This window comes from Pipistrellus hanaki, assembly GCF_964339955.1.
Source record: "Pipistrellus hanaki genome assembly, chromosome: 12".
NCBI lineage: Eukaryota > Metazoa > Chordata > Mammalia > Chiroptera > Vespertilionidae > Pipistrellus > Pipistrellus hanaki.
The window spans coordinates 50,494,908-50,509,627 of NC_140514.1; the positions used below are offsets into that span (position 1 = coordinate 50,494,908).

A 14,720-nucleotide genomic window follows, 5' to 3' on the forward strand; every position below is an offset into this window, starting at 1 on the left:
TATGTAACAATGGCCATTATTGAGCATGCACTGTGTGCCAGGCTCTCCTCTGAGCGCCTCGCGTGCAGACACGCATCACTCTCACTGCGAATCTGGGCAGGGTGTACTCCCACTGCCCCTGTTTCCCAGATGAGAAAACTGAGGCCCAGAGAGTAAGACAGCTGCCCGTCTTGACACAGCTGGTGAGTGTGGAAGTCTGGGTTACAGCCGAGTGGTGCAGTTTTAGAGCCCCCTGCTTTGAGAGAGATGTTTGGCTGACCAGGTGCTTGTCATAGTGGAGATGCTTGTCTTACCAGCAGGGTGGTTAGAGCAAGCATGTCGAACTCAGGCCGCATATGGGCCACGTGAATATTTTTGTGGCCCAGCCCATGTAACCGTGTGAGTCGTTACTTACAGTTATGAAAGGAAATAAGTCTCCTGTCAGATCCAGAATTACTGACACTCACCTTGGGTCAGTTTTAAAAGGAATCACTGCGAACAGAGTTCCCCTGAAGTAGGAAAGATAGCAGCAGAGAAGAGATGCCAAGTGTCAGGAAGAAAACATTAATTTTATCATTGCTCTTGTTCTTCCTTTCTTTTTATATTATGCTTTTCAAAATAAACCTACGTTTCTATGAAAATTGAAGTTTGTTTTTTTCCTTGCGGCCCACATAAACTTCAACCTTGTTTATCTGGGCCGAGTTAGCCTTTGAGTTTGACATGCTTGGGTTAGAGAGAGACAATACGGCTATGAGCCCGCTCGACCTCTTTCCTTCTTTTTAAGGCAATGTTGGCATAGGTTACATTTTCTTTAAAAATATTTTGAAAGGTAATATTTGCGTGTGTTGAAAATATTTGTACAAATGTTAATCACACAGCCCTTCAGGTAGCAGTGAAAGGCCTCCTTCCCTGCCTCTCCTGCCCTGTTGCCGGTTCTCCTTCCGTTTCTTGAGGGTACGTCTGGAGGGAGATATTCTGCTCATGAACAAGTACATGCAGTGTGTACACGCTGCCTCTTTGTCTTTTTTTTTTTTTTTTTTTTTTTACATGAATTGTAATAATCTCAGGTCTGTAGTTTTTAAAACTTTAGTATACTAATTGTTCTGTGGCAGGACATACAAGGATCCTCCATTCTTGTTGACTATCTCTCAGAGGGGATGTCCCACGTGTACCTACTGGTCTTTTCTGGGTTGTTTTACCTGTTTTTGTTGTTAGTTTGCAGTGACAGACAGTCATGTATGAACCTTCTTGTGCCTACATATCTACTCACTCTGTGTCCGTTTCAGTAGAAGAAATTCCTAAACTTGGACTCACTGGTTGAAAAGCCTGTGTGTTTAGATTTTGGCGACGCTGCCAGCCCGCGAGGCTTAGCTCTGAGACTGTTTCTTCGCAGCTCCATCAGTCGGTATGTTAGCAACTTTCTGTTCTTGCTAATTTTACAGGGAAAAAATGGCATCATGTTGTGGTTTAATAGGGGTTTCCTTGTGAGTTGTGTTGTGAGTCTCTCATATGTTTTACGCTATTTGTCTTTCTCTTTCCGTGGACTATTCATATCCTTGGCCTGTGGTCTAACTTGGATTGTTGTCTTGTTTTTTTGTTATTGCGTTATAATCTCTCATCTCTAGTTCCACTGGCTGCCCTCACCACCTTCCCCTACCCTCGAGAGCAGCAGCTGCTGTGATGTATTTATATGTTTATCCTTAGATCTGGGTGTATTTTAGAGAAAATACGATGTTGATTTATATGTACATGTGTTTTAAACTACATATACTGCATTGTGCCACAAATATGATCTTTTTACTTCTTAAATCTGATACTGTATTTTTAGAAAGATGTCTGACCAGCATGTGAGTTCCATGATTGGAATTATTGTGGAATCATTGTAAGTGTGGATTCTTCTTGGCTGCATGTAGGAAGGTGGTTTGGAGAAATGGCATTTTGGGCGTGTGCCTTGGAGGATAAAGAGATGTTGACAGATGAGCAGGAGGATGGGGAAGGGAACAGAACTGAGCAAGAGGCAGCACGGGACACGCTGATTTGTGAAAGTCCTGGGAACATTCAGGGAAGCCCCAAAGGCTACTGGCCTAGAGTTCAGGGTGTGGGTGTGAGGCCCCAGGAGAGGCTGGGGGTTTCAAATGACAGGGCTGGGCTTTCCCTAAAGGCCACGGGGTGAGGCGGCGGGGTGGGAGTCAGTTGTTAAGGATTTCAAGAGCAGAAGTGGATGTGAGAGGCGGGAGGCTGCAGACAGGAGAGGATCGGGCTCTGTGTGAGGGTGGAGCAGCTGTGGAGGGAGAACCAGAGGCCTGGGCACCGGAGGAGGCATGAGGGGTCGAGGCTGGTGTCAGGGCTGCTCACTTGGGAAGCCAGGAGGACGTGGTGTCACAGGCAGGACCCAGGAGGGCTAGGCTGGGCCCAGGGTTCACTCCTGGGCACATGACCTTTTTGACAGCTGTCAGCCACACTGTCACATTTAAAGGCCTACTCACCCTGCCGGAGCCTCCCCTTTGGCAGTGAGAGCTCCTTCAAGCTGGGGAGGGTTTGTGACAGCTCAGTGAGTAGGTGGGAGGTGACGGGGTGGGAGTGGGTGAGGCCACCAGGGAGAGTGAGGAAGGCAGGAGGGAGCCCGGGGCAGGCAGGCAGGTAGGCAGGGAGATGTATGCAGGGAGAAGTGGACAGACAGGCCCAGCCAGCCAGGGAGCTGGGGACACTTTCGAACTCTGTCCTTTGCTGGCCAGACAAGCTTGGGACAGCATCCTCTCAGGAGGGAGCGTGGGCAAGGGTTGGGGCTTGGGGACAGTTATAAACAAGAAGCCCAAGAAGGGGGTCCCTGCTCTCCCGGCGTCTCTCAGTGGAGCTTTGGAAGGTGCATAGGCATGCGGAGGCAGACAGGAGGGACTGGGCCCCAAAGCACAGGTAAGTGTAAGAGGCTTTCTTCCCCAGGAGCTGGGCCTCCCACCCGTTCAGCCTGTGGGTGACTGAGCATAGATATGGAGGGGCTCCTGTGGCACAGACAGGACCCTGGGCCCAGGGCTTTGCTGCTACAGGCAGGGTACGTGGGGGCACCCCACCCAGGGGAATATGCAATCCTTCAGGCGACCCAGGAAATGCCCCGCTCTGAGCCCTGTCTTTCTCCTTCGCTGTCCCTGTGTTGGGTAGTGTCCCTGCTCTGTTCCCGTAGCACCTGAGCCTCGCTCACCTGTGTAGTATGAGCCTGACATCCGCTCTGTGCCTCTCGGTGGGTCTCGGCTCATGAGCATTATTAGGAAGGCTCCATTCATCCTCCAAAGGAACAAATGCTCATCACTGTTTTTGAATACTTTTCTACCCATACTGCTTTATGTATTTATTTTTAGAAAAGCAAGCAAGAATTTATTGACTGCAGCAAAAATATACTTAGGAGAGTGACACAGGAAGGGCATAGAAACAGCAGCAGGGGAGTCCAGGCTGGGCTGCTTTGGCTCACGGGAAGTCAGAGAAAAGGGGGCCTTGGAGACAGGTTCAGGGGGTTAGCCTGAGGTGAGCTGCCGCTGCCCACAGCTTCCTGGCTGTAACTCTCCTGGAGTCGCTTAGAGGTTAGGGGAGAGATGCCAGGGAGTGGGAGAGGGAATGGCACGGATGTGTTCCCGAGAGGGAGAGCACCTATATTATTTGATTTAATATTTTTCCTTGAAGAGACCATGTAAATAGGTATTACCTACTTTAGACGCACTTTAGTGTGATTCTAAGCAATAACATCTGTGAAATCATAGGTTTGTTGTATCAATTATTTTGAATGCAATTCAGGTAAATGCTTAACCATTTAAAACCTTCATTCTGTGTCCCCCTTATCCACCTATGCAAACCTCGATTCAGATCTGAGGAGGCGGGAGGAGGTCCTCTGTAGTTAGGAGAGGAAAAACACTTCCTCTGCCTGGTTTGATTCAGTGACAGGGCCTGACTGAGGACAGATGGACAGTAGGAAAGGTTTACTGGCATGTGCACGAGGCCAATCAGAGACACAGCTGGCTTGTTAAAGTGAAAGGCTTCCACAGTAAACCCTCATTTTGCAGATGATTTGATGGACTTCAGATTTAACGGACAGAAGTCCCCGTCCATATATCATATGTGAAAATTAACACCCTGTTAATTTTAAAATGCTTTTAACCAAGATTTGCTCATAACTCAATTAACAAGTTATTTTTTGTTATTAATTCACTATTATTTTAAACAACTTTTAGAGAATAGGCCGTATGTTGGGAAAGACACTGCAGTTATTTCACTGACGTAAGTGATTACTACACATCCACAACTATAGCTGCATATTTAAATCCCAGAGTCACCGCTCCTAAATAGTGTTTGGCGAGTGATCAGCACGTGATCCCACTGAGTGCGTGTGACCTGCTGCAGTGGTTCCAGCTGAGCAGGATGTTCCCACGTGCACTGAGCCACGCCCCCGCGCTCCAGTCGCCTGTGCGTGTGTATTCGGGCGACCAGTGAATGCACGTATTTACCAGACCTGTTCAGTATACATTTAAAACAACAGTAACACATATAGAAAACTGCTCTGTGAAATTAAACTTTTCATCCATACTGAATTTTAACCACACAAACGTGTCCACGTAAGTAAAACACAGGCAAACTAATTTGATGACTTTTTAGCCTATGCCTTTGGCAAACCTACTTTATTGGGCTTTCAGCTTTAAGGGACACCCGTCCGCTGAATTAGCCCATTACAGCGAGGCTTTACTGTTTACTTAGTAGGGGAAATGGAGGGGAGAGAAGGCTCCTATGGGAAGGCAAATAGGTTTCTGTAGGACACACAACTGGGTATTAGAACAAATGAAAGGTGAGAAAGTCTGTGGTAAAGTTTGGATTTAGGAGCTGAGTGGTCTGGCTGTCCTGGGGGTCGAGCTCCTGAAGGAGGAATTACAATAAGAGAAGCTCTGAGAAGGCTGCTTGCCGCATCTGTCAAATCTCAGTTGACTTTACCTTAAACAATAATCTTCATACCAACTGTGGAGGCCCAGCGGGTCCCACACCAGCATGAAGGAGGCCCCATGGCAGCCACCTGACAGGTGGTCAGCGCAGGTGCAGGCCCTCCCCCTCCCCCACCCCACAGGGCTCAGCCTTGTCACGGGGAAGGACATAGGTCAGCAAAGGACATAGGTCCAGCTGTTAAAAGTGAACAGAAATATCCAATCGTTATGTCACTCAAACAAATTTAATTTTCTAATACCTTTATTATTTCTGCTGATCAACAGGATACATATTTGTTTTAAAAAATTAGATTCACACCAAGAAGCATAAAGAACTTAACTATGCGCACCATACCACACACGGACAGACAGCCACCATCGAACTGGTGTGCTGGCATTTTATTGTCTAAATACACAAACACGTTTTTAAATATTGAGATTATACTGAGTATATAAACAGTTTTCTTACTTGGTGATATACTGTGAACATCTTTCCACTTCATTAAATACTCTACAGAAACGAGATAGTCACAGGCGGCTGAGGTTCACCATCTGGCCCGATGGCTTTGCCACCATCTACTTATCCAGGCCCCGATTGGGGATGTTGATGGGGGATCGTTCTCGCCGTATAAGTAACTGCACGCACATGTGCTCCAGCAGATGTTTTGCAAGTGTCTTCTGGGTGCCCAGGGGCTTGGGGACAGAGGTGAGTGACTGTAGAGTCCTAGTCACTGCTGCATGAGGGTAGATCCATGACAAGTGGCCTGGGAGTAAGGCCGGGCCAGGGAGCCTGGCCTGGGCGGCTGTCTGCGGCCGAGGAGGGATAGCCTCGGAAGGTTACTGTGCCCACTAGGGATTGGACAACCAGAAATCCAAGAAATTCAAGGGTGCTAGTCATTTCCAAAGTCACTCTCTGCCTGCTCCAGGAAACCCAGGCAACACCAAGTGCCCAGTGTGTTCTGGGAGGCAGGCGGTGGTGTTCCTGCTGGGTTAGTGCCCTTGCCTGACACGTCTCCCTCCCACTTTAAGACCACAGGCATCAGGGGCACCTGTGACCTGGGCTCATTCACTAACACCCTCACTTGGCCCTGCCTCCCAGCTCTGCTCCATCCCCAGGGAGCCCACAGTCCCTCTGGGCAGTGGGACTGTCACCTGGCAGGGGAATGTTGGGAGGCAGGTGTCTGCCTGTCTGTCCTCCCCGAGGCCAGAGAGCTGGAAGGGATGGGCTTTCTCTGAGGAAGCAGCGTGTGTCTGCTCTGCTCCAAGGCCTCCCACACATTCAGCGACACGAGGCCATCGAAGCTCTGCTGGCCTGGCTGTCACCCTGCCCGGGATTGAAGTAATCGCTGTCAGCTTCCAGGTTTTAAGCTGTGAGAGGGGAGAAGGGAGTTCAGGCTCCGCCGTCAGCAGTGCTGTTGGCTTGGCAAGGCCTGCTCCTCCTCACCTGCAGGCTGCCGAGGGGGACTGAGTAGCAGAACATGCATCTGCTGGGTTTGGCAGCCCTGGGTTCCAGTCCAGCCTGTGTAACTGCTCTGACCTCATCTGTCTGTGGGGCGGGGGTAATGACATCCCTCCCCCAACCCGGACTCACAGGGGTCGGAGATGCTGCCTGTAAATGGCGTGGTGCGGGCACCACGGGGCCTTGGTGAAGGGCAGGTACAAGCCAGGTGCCTGCCCCCTTCCTTTGCTGCCTCTGGGAGGGCAGAGCTGGTGCTGAAATCCCCAGAGCTGCTCTCCTGGGGCAGGCTCTGCTCTCTGTGCTCTCAGTTCCGAGTGCCACCTCCCAACCTGTGCTGAGTGGCTTCCTCTGTGGGCAAACAGGAAGTCACTTACCTCAAGGGAGGCAGGAAGGGCTGGCGGGCAGGGCTGCCTGCCCACAGCTGTGGTCATGTCCAGAGACGGGCCCTGGGGCACGGGGATGGGTAGGGAACCCAGGAGTGAGGGGATTGCAGGGGATCGAAGCTTCTTGTCGGCAGGGGCTCTGGGGCACACGAGTTTCCCCTGCTGTGCCCTCACTGGGGCCACACACCCTCTGTCCTTGCTGGCACCGGGGGTCCCCACCTGAGTTGCCCCTTGCAATCTTGGGATGGAAATGAAAGTCCTGGGACATGGAGCAGAGCTGGTGGCCAGGAGTCTGGGAGTCTCTTCTTAAAGGTTGCTGCACAAAGGAGCACCTGCTAGCCATGCCCAAGGCCTCAAACACATCCCCTCACATACAGACATGCAGCCTGGAGGAGAGGGAGAGGCAGTCTCCCCTCCCCTTGGGTGGGGCTGGAGGTGAGGAGAGTCCAGTGGACTCACCTTGCATGAGGTCCTGCACAGTGGAGGGTGGGGGGGAATGGGGGGTGGGGAGCCAGTCAGCCCTGGCGCCTGGATGTTCACAGTGAAGGAGAGGAGCTGACCACTGGCTCCTCCTGCTCAGCCCCATTCCAGCCACAGGGAGCTGAGGGCCACCGGTTGGGTGTAGAGGCTGGGGCCAGGGTGGGAGGCTGCCCTGTCCTCCCCTCATGGTACCTGGCTCCTGTCTCATTGCCTCATCCCCGCTGGTCTGTACCCTCCCTGTGGCCCCGTCCGGTGGTCACTTGACTGCGTATCTCCTTAGACTTAGCAGCGGCATTCGCTAGAGCTGACCACTTCCTTTCCTGAAGTCCTCTCCTCTCTCGTCCTCTGTGACAGCACTCTCAAGCTTTCTCACCTCAACAGTGCAGCCTTCCCGCGGGAACCGGCCCCCAGCCCGGACCCACGTCCTGCTGGTCACACAAGCTGCTCTCTCCACTCCCGGTGTGTTTTTCGGTTGCCTGCTTGAGTTTCTCATAGATCCACAAACCTAATATTTAAAAAAGTCAAACTCTTGGTTTTCTCCCCTCGGCCTTACCGTCCCGATTCTGGGCTTTTTCAGCAGATGCTATTACCACCCACCGAGTTGCTCTCGACAGAAATCAGGGTTACCCTCCACCCCCGTCCTCCATGCGTCTCATCTGCTTAAGTGGCACGTCCTGCCAATCATCCAGGACATCCCCCCAGCCTGTGTCCCCTCCTCCTCCACAGCCTTGCCTTCCAAGCCACGGCCTCACCTCCCCTGGATGGGCACAGAGCCCGCACTGGCCCCTGGTTCTCACAGAGCCTCTGACTGTCTTCTCCATTTAGCCGCAGCTGATCATTTTTAAAAAATATATATTTTATTGATTTTGAACAGAGAGGAAGGGAGAGAGATAGAGAGTTAGAAACATCGATGAGAGAGAGTCATCGATCAGCTGCCTCTTGCACACCCCCTACTGGGGACATGCCCGCAACCAAGGTACATGCCCTCTACCAGAATCGAACCCTGGACCTTTCAGTCCCCAAGCCGACGCTCTATCCATTGAGCCAAACCAGTTTCGGCCGCCCCTGATCTTAAACACTGCACTGAAGTGCTCCCTGCCCTGTCATTTCCTTGCTGACTGCGTGTCCTGCTTACCACTGGGGACCCTCAGGACCTGGCCCTGTCACTCTAGCCCCATCTCCCCCTCACCCCTGGCCAACCTGGCCTCTCTCTGGTCCCTTAACTCAGGGAGGCTTTTCTGGCTTCAGGTGAGGCGGTCGATGTGCAGTTCCCTCAGCCTAAAACTCCTGCCCCATGCTCTTCACATGCCGGCTGCTCCCGGGGTTTCCTGTCTCCCATCCCGATGAGCCCACCTCTGCTCTTTCATTCCTCCCTGCTCCTTCCCTCCCTGGTTGTGGCATTGAATTATTGCTCCTCTGGTTTGTTTCTGGCCTGGAAGCTCCCTGAGGGCAGGGATTGTGCTTGCTTTCTGGTGGGTTAGCAGCATCTCCTGGGTGAGCGTGTAGAGGACATGCAGGCTGAGCAGTGACCACAGTGCAGAGGCCCTGGAGGCTGCGGGCTGAGGGCGGGCCGAGGGCGGTCCTGCATTCAGCCTGGGCCACGAGGCTTCTGGCTTCCACGTGGGCAGTGCTGTAAGAGCACAGGTGCAGGAGGGGGAGCGTGGGGCGGGGCGGTCAGGAGCCAGGTTTGTGCCACTGAAGTTGAGGTACCCCTAACATTTCCTTCCCAGAAAGAACCCTGGGGGCCCCACCAGACACAGGGACATCTGGGTTAGAACTGCAGCTGACAAACTGTCACCCAGTGCGTCCTGTCCTACTTCCCACCTTAGCCATGGGCTAGGTCCTCAGCCTCCTGGGAATGTGGCTGCGGAAGAGAGCCCCGCCCAGCCTTTGCCCCTCCACAGCCCCCCTCCCTTCCTGGCTCCCTCCTTGCCCATGGGCCCAGGTCCTGTCTGCGCCCCTCAGGTGCAGGGCTGCGTGGAGCTGCGAGGCAGTGCCCCACCGGAGGCGGAGAATCCAGGCTCCTGGCGCCGGGAGTATGCTGGAGAAGGTCTGGGAGGCTCTCCCTCTGGACCCTCGCCGGGGGATGCAGAGGAGGAGGGCTGGAGCTGCCGCCCTGCCTCTCGCCTGTGGGCTGTGCGGCCTGGGCTGTGCGGCCTGCTGGTCTGAGGCGATATGTGAGAGGAGGAGTCTCCTGTGCAGTGAGATTTACAGGGACTAGATGGGGTGGCTGTCTCAGGACCCTCCGTTGACAAGTCGGTGGTGGTTGAGGCCGGAGAGGTAGACTGTGCAGGGAGAGACAGGAGCCGTACAGCGGTGCCCTCTCTGCCCCACCTGGCTCCCTTGTGGACACTGAGGCCTGTGTTCCACGGAAGGACGTCAGGAATCGGTGTGGGAATGGACAAGAGTAGGTTCATGTGGTCGGAGGCTGTGCAGCCGGGGCCGAGGCCTTGCCTCTGGGCCTGCCTCCCCATCTGTATGATGAGGGTAGTGTGTAGGTGAGAGGGGTGGCTGAGGCACTCATGGGGAACACTGACCATGAGACAGTTGTTATCAGGTGACGAAAATAGAAATGCCAATTGTTACAAGCAGAAAGGAACAGCCCAACCTGGGCCTCCTGTGTCCCCCGCAGGTGCCCTGCAGGGCTGAGCTGGACAAGATGAGAATCTGTGACAGAACCACAGGCAGGAAGGGGTGGGGCCTTTCTCAGTGCAGGCCTGCACCTTCCCCTTTCTCTCTCCCAAGCCTGGGGGCGGGTGAAGGGCGTGATTCTCTCTGGACAGGCTGGGAGGCGGGGGCATGTGGGTAAGGGGCCCTGAGGCGCTGGGCCTGTGAGTGAAGGCTCCTGTCTTGTGGGCAGGAAGTGAGAGGTGCAGAGCAGCTGGGGAGCCCTGGGGAGACTGAGGGGGGGCGGGGGCAGAGCCGGAGGGGTGAGAGTGTCTGGGGTGAGGGGAGCGGAAGTCGGAAGCTCCAGCCACCACATTCGCCACTCGCAGGGCAGACACACGGCAGCGGAACTGCTCGTTTGGAGGTGAGCGAGGTGGCCTGCTTGGGGTGGGCCTGGGCCTGAGCAGGGGCCATGTGTGCCCTAGGGCAGTGGCTGGGGCAGGTCGGCAGAAGGAGGGCGCTGTGGTCTCTACCGGGCACCAGCTGTGAGCCTGGCCCAGGCTGTACCCCCACCTTTCACTTCCTTCTCTCTGTCCCCCTCCTAGCTAACCCTTCCCGCCCCATTAGGCCCTTTCTCTGCTTCCTGCCTCAGCCCCGCCAGAGCCCTCTGGGGTCTGCAGCAGTGAATGTGGGTCCAAGAAAGCTCCTGGGGCGTGGTGACTGCTATGGCTAGGTGCCCAGTGGGTGCTCATGGGGCATGAGGCCTCAAGGAAGCCTGACCCTCGATATTTGAGGGAGAGAGGCCAGATGGGCTGGGGTAGTTTGGGTGTGATCACTGCAGGAGCTCAGATTCCACTCAGGGGGCTCCCAGCCTTATCTGGAGGAGCTGGTTACAGGCAGGGCCCCAACTTGCCAGTTTGCCAGGTCCCTGATGGGCAGCAGAAGCCATGCCACTCAGTGTCCCTGTGCGGGCACTCAGGCCTTCCAGGTGTGGCTGTGTCTTCACGGTGAAGCCAGCCACGGACCCGCCCTCACAGGGCCTGGTTCTAGAGCCTGAGATGCTGAAAGCTGGGCAGGGCTGCCTGCCATGGGCCAGGATTAGTCCCCTCAGGGCCTTGGCCAGGTTTGAAGGACAGGCCTGTCGCCCCAACCTCCTGGACATCTGTAAATAAGGAACCGCCCAGCCCAGGGCTCAGAGCCTGCTGAGCTGTTTGTGGAGTGAGGGGGTGAGTCCCAGAAAAGGTGAGGAGGCCAGCCTGGCCCAAGCCCTCCTGGTGGGCCTAGCCCTTCCGGGGCAGCTGCTCTGGGACCTCTTCATCCCTCCTCTCTGCCTGAGACCTGGCTGATCCTGAACCTGACTCCAACACTGGGTCCTCAGGGCCCCCAGAGCCTCCCTTCTCCCCCTCCCCCTCCCTCCCTGCACATTTGCATGAGGGCTCCTGGTGCGGCAGGAAGTGAGGCCTGCTCTGAACTTGGCATGCTCAGTCCCCAGGTTCAGGTAGGGGCATCAGTTCTACAGCTCCGGACAGAGGGCTCACTCCAGGCTCCCGCCCTGAGGGACGACATTTCTGACCGGCTCCTGCACAGGGACAGCACCCGGCACTTCCTCAGTCCCCGGACAGGCCAGGAGCCTTTGCTTTTTCCAGAGGAAGGAAAAAATTTCCACAGTAAAAAGAAGGCATGTGTGCTGAGTGGAAGCTTACAAGGAGAGACACACGGAGTTCAGTGGGGGATTCGGGGCTGGCTGGCTCCGGAGGCCGCTGAGAGCGAGGTGCCCACCAGGCTGCTGTGCTGGAAGGGAGGGTGTTTGTTTCGCTTCTCTGAGGGGACCCTCAAAGCAGCAGAGTTTAAGGGGCAGGCAGGACACGCGCTTTTGAGGCCCGGGCCCAGCACTGGCACAGACCTGCTCCCATCCTATAGCAGACCCTGGATCTGCTTACTCCTTCTCATCTGTGAGAATGGACAAGAGTTGGTTCATGTGGTTGCAGGCTGTAGCTCCCAGCAGACCAGGAAGCAGGTGAAGTCTCTGACTAAAGTTGGTGGCTGTCAGCTGCAGTTAGGATGTGAGTCCAGTCTGTGGGCCTCAGGTGTGGGCGCTAGGACGCCCAAGCTGTCACCTGTCCCAGGTTAGGCTGTCCGCAGCCTCTTGCAGGCAGAGCGTCGGCTGTGTGCCCAGCCAGGGGGAGAGCAGCAAACTCCCTCTCAAAAGCACAGTTCAGCTACCAGACTGGGTTCCCTCCTGTCACAAAGGAGCTGCCTTGAACCCAGATGGAGTGGAACTGGCGGCGGGGCACTGTGTCCTGGTTCCCAGCTCAGCCCATCAGCTGGCACAGGCACAGCCCCTGCAGACTTCTCCAGAGACCTCTTGGACGAGGATTGCCTGACGTAAATTTAGCTAATGAAGCCGGGGTCACAGTGGACCTGTGCCCTCCCCCTGGTTGTCTTCTGGAGCCTCAGCATTTTCTGGATACTTCTCCCAGAACTTATCCTCGAATGACTGAGCCCTCACGGAGCTTAGGAAATGAGGGGCCACTTTATCTCAGGGGTGGCAAACCCCCTGTGAGACGAGTTGGCAGACTGTCTCCCTCCTTTGTTCTGAGGATACCTGAGAGGAGCTATTTCAAGAGATTTCACTAAATGCCAAGAACAGAGAAAAAAGTAAACCAAGAAGATTCTAGATGCAGGAGATCGGGCCCGCCTCTGCCTGAGAGGTGCCATCCCTGCCCCCAGAACAGACTGGTTGCCCCCCTTGACCCTGATCCTTAACCCTTGCTGGGTCAGGAGGGTGGGACTGCCTTGGTGGCCATAAGTCACCTCTCTCCTCAGGTCCTTCCACCCCTCCAGGGGGGAGAAATTGGAAAAAGAAAAAAAGGAGGATTGGGGAGGGAGATAGAGATAGAGACTCAGACAGACAGAAAGAGGATAGATAGATAGATAGATAGATAGATAGATAGATAGATAATAGATAGATAGATGATAATAGATGCTAGATATAGATAATAGATAGATAGGTAATAGGTAGATGGAGCGATAGCAATAGATAATAGGTAGATATTTCTTAACCCTCAATTGCCTGAAACGGTCCTCCCATCACCTCTCCTTCCAGCAGCTCCTGGGAAGAAGGGACACACTGCCCCGCAGTGACGCCCGGGGGCAACTCTGCTTCCTGGGCTTCCCGGGAGGAAGGTGTAGTCAGCTCAAGGGCAGCCTGGCCCTCAGGTTGGAAGGTTATGTGATTCTGAATCTCCACTCAGCCCTGGCTCCCAGGGCCCCAGTGAGTTTGTTGAGCATCTGTCATCCCTCCTTCCCCATTCTCACAAACACCGCCGAGTGGCACCTCAGCCCACAGCCTTGCTCTGGCCGTGGGAGCAGAGCATGAGTGACTGCTCACAGGGCTTTGTGCCTGCCGGGTTTTGAAGAGAGCGATGGCAAGAGAGGTGCAGACCTGGGTTCAGAGCCCAGCCCCTTTCCCCGCTGAGCTCCTTGCACGTTTCTGGAACTTGGCACCTTAGCGTCTCCATTAGTAGAAGGAGACAGATGTGGCCGCTGTCCTGTAGCTGCAGGTGCTCGTGGTGAAGCAGGTGCGATGGGTCATGTTGTGGGGTCCACGCTTTCCTTGCAATGTCCTCCCGGGGTGGAAGGTGGGGAGGGGAGGGAGCATGGTTGCCGGATGAAACCCAGGATGCCCAGTTATGTTTGTGCTTCAGAGAAACAATGAAAACTTTTTTGGTACAAGTATGTCCCAAATATTGGGAATCGGGGGGATTGGTGTCCCATATATTTATTTGCTAAATGTGGCAACCCTGCCACACACAGCTGTGGCCCCCAAATGGAATTGCCAACTGGAGCCAGGACCCCTCCCACCAGGCTCTATAACCCCAAGTCTCACAGGGGGCCCTGGACTTCTCAGTCAGCACAAGGCTGTGTTTCTAACCTGCTAGAACTGAAGCAGCACCACACCCCCCACCCCGAGCTTGGTAGGTGGGAGAGAGCCTAACATCAGCGAGCACCAAATGATTCGGTTGCTCAGCTCATCCTAGTGGGACAGCCCTGGACCGGACCTGCCTTCAGGGCGCTTAGTCTGGGAAAGGGAGGACCTTGCACGCTGGGGTAAGTGGGCTGGGAGGGGTGGGGTGCAGTGGGCTGAGTTTCACTGGCTCAGAGTCGTGGCCGCACCAAACTGCATACTTGTCCCCTACCAACTGCTGTCAGTCTGTCTGTCTCTATGTCCTCCTCCCATGGCCATGGGCTCCCCCATCCCCAGGCTCCCTCCACCTCCCCCAGGCCCTTCGGACACCTCAGGCCCCTGAGCTCTCTCTTCCCTTTGGTCCCGGGAAAAGCTGCCGCAGCTTCTCAGACCTTTCCCCTTTGGCTCTTGGGGACACTTGGCTTCTTGGGGTGTGTGTGTGTGTGTGTGTGTGTGTGTGTGTGTGTGTGATACCAGCCCAGCATCGGAGCATAGAATTAACGTTGACCTATGTGGCTGCTCTGTGTACACACGCCTATTTACTTATAAGTACATAAGCTTTTCCATGTGGGCTCCGGAGTGGGGTGGCCAGAGTGTAAATCCTGGGGCTCACATAATTAATTTTGTGGCTCTGAATAAGTTACTCAACCTCTCTGAGCCTCAAATCTCCCTCTGCCAACTTTAGATAATAGTAGCATCTACCTCCAAAGATTGCTTTAACAATCAACTGAGGTTCCCTTGCACAGTGCCTGGCATGAAAAACTCAGGAAATGTTAGCTATTATAAATAGTATGTTTGCAAAGGTGGCTGTGGGACTCCTTCTTGTAAGAACGTGCAGGACAGACACGCTTTCCCGCACCCTGCCCGCCATCTCCGTTCCATTGCTGGCA

At 54.4% G+C, this 14,720-nt stretch overlaps 2 protein-coding genes across 4 annotated transcripts in view; one reads left to right on the forward strand and one right to left on the reverse strand.

The window, feature by feature from the left end:
* LOC311631356 (uncharacterized protein) overlaps positions 1–14,720 on the reverse strand; it is a 388,370-nt gene that overhangs the window by 17,014 nt on the left and 356,636 nt on the right. The gene's annotated exons all lie outside the window — the stretch shown is intronic.
* The window catches only part of PSD4 (pleckstrin and Sec7 domain containing 4), a 32,505-nt gene that overhangs the window by 2,301 nt on the left and 15,484 nt on the right, over positions 1–14,720 (forward strand). For 2 of the 3 annotated variants that reach the window (XM_084900558.1, XM_084900560.1), the window contains exon 1: positions 10,181–10,287. The exons of the other annotated variant lie outside the window; for it this stretch is intronic. The gene's annotated coding sequence lies outside the window, so the exon portion shown is untranslated. Of the gene's footprint in view, positions 1–10,180; positions 10,288–14,720 lie in introns of those variants that run through there. 3 annotated transcript variants of the gene reach the window in all.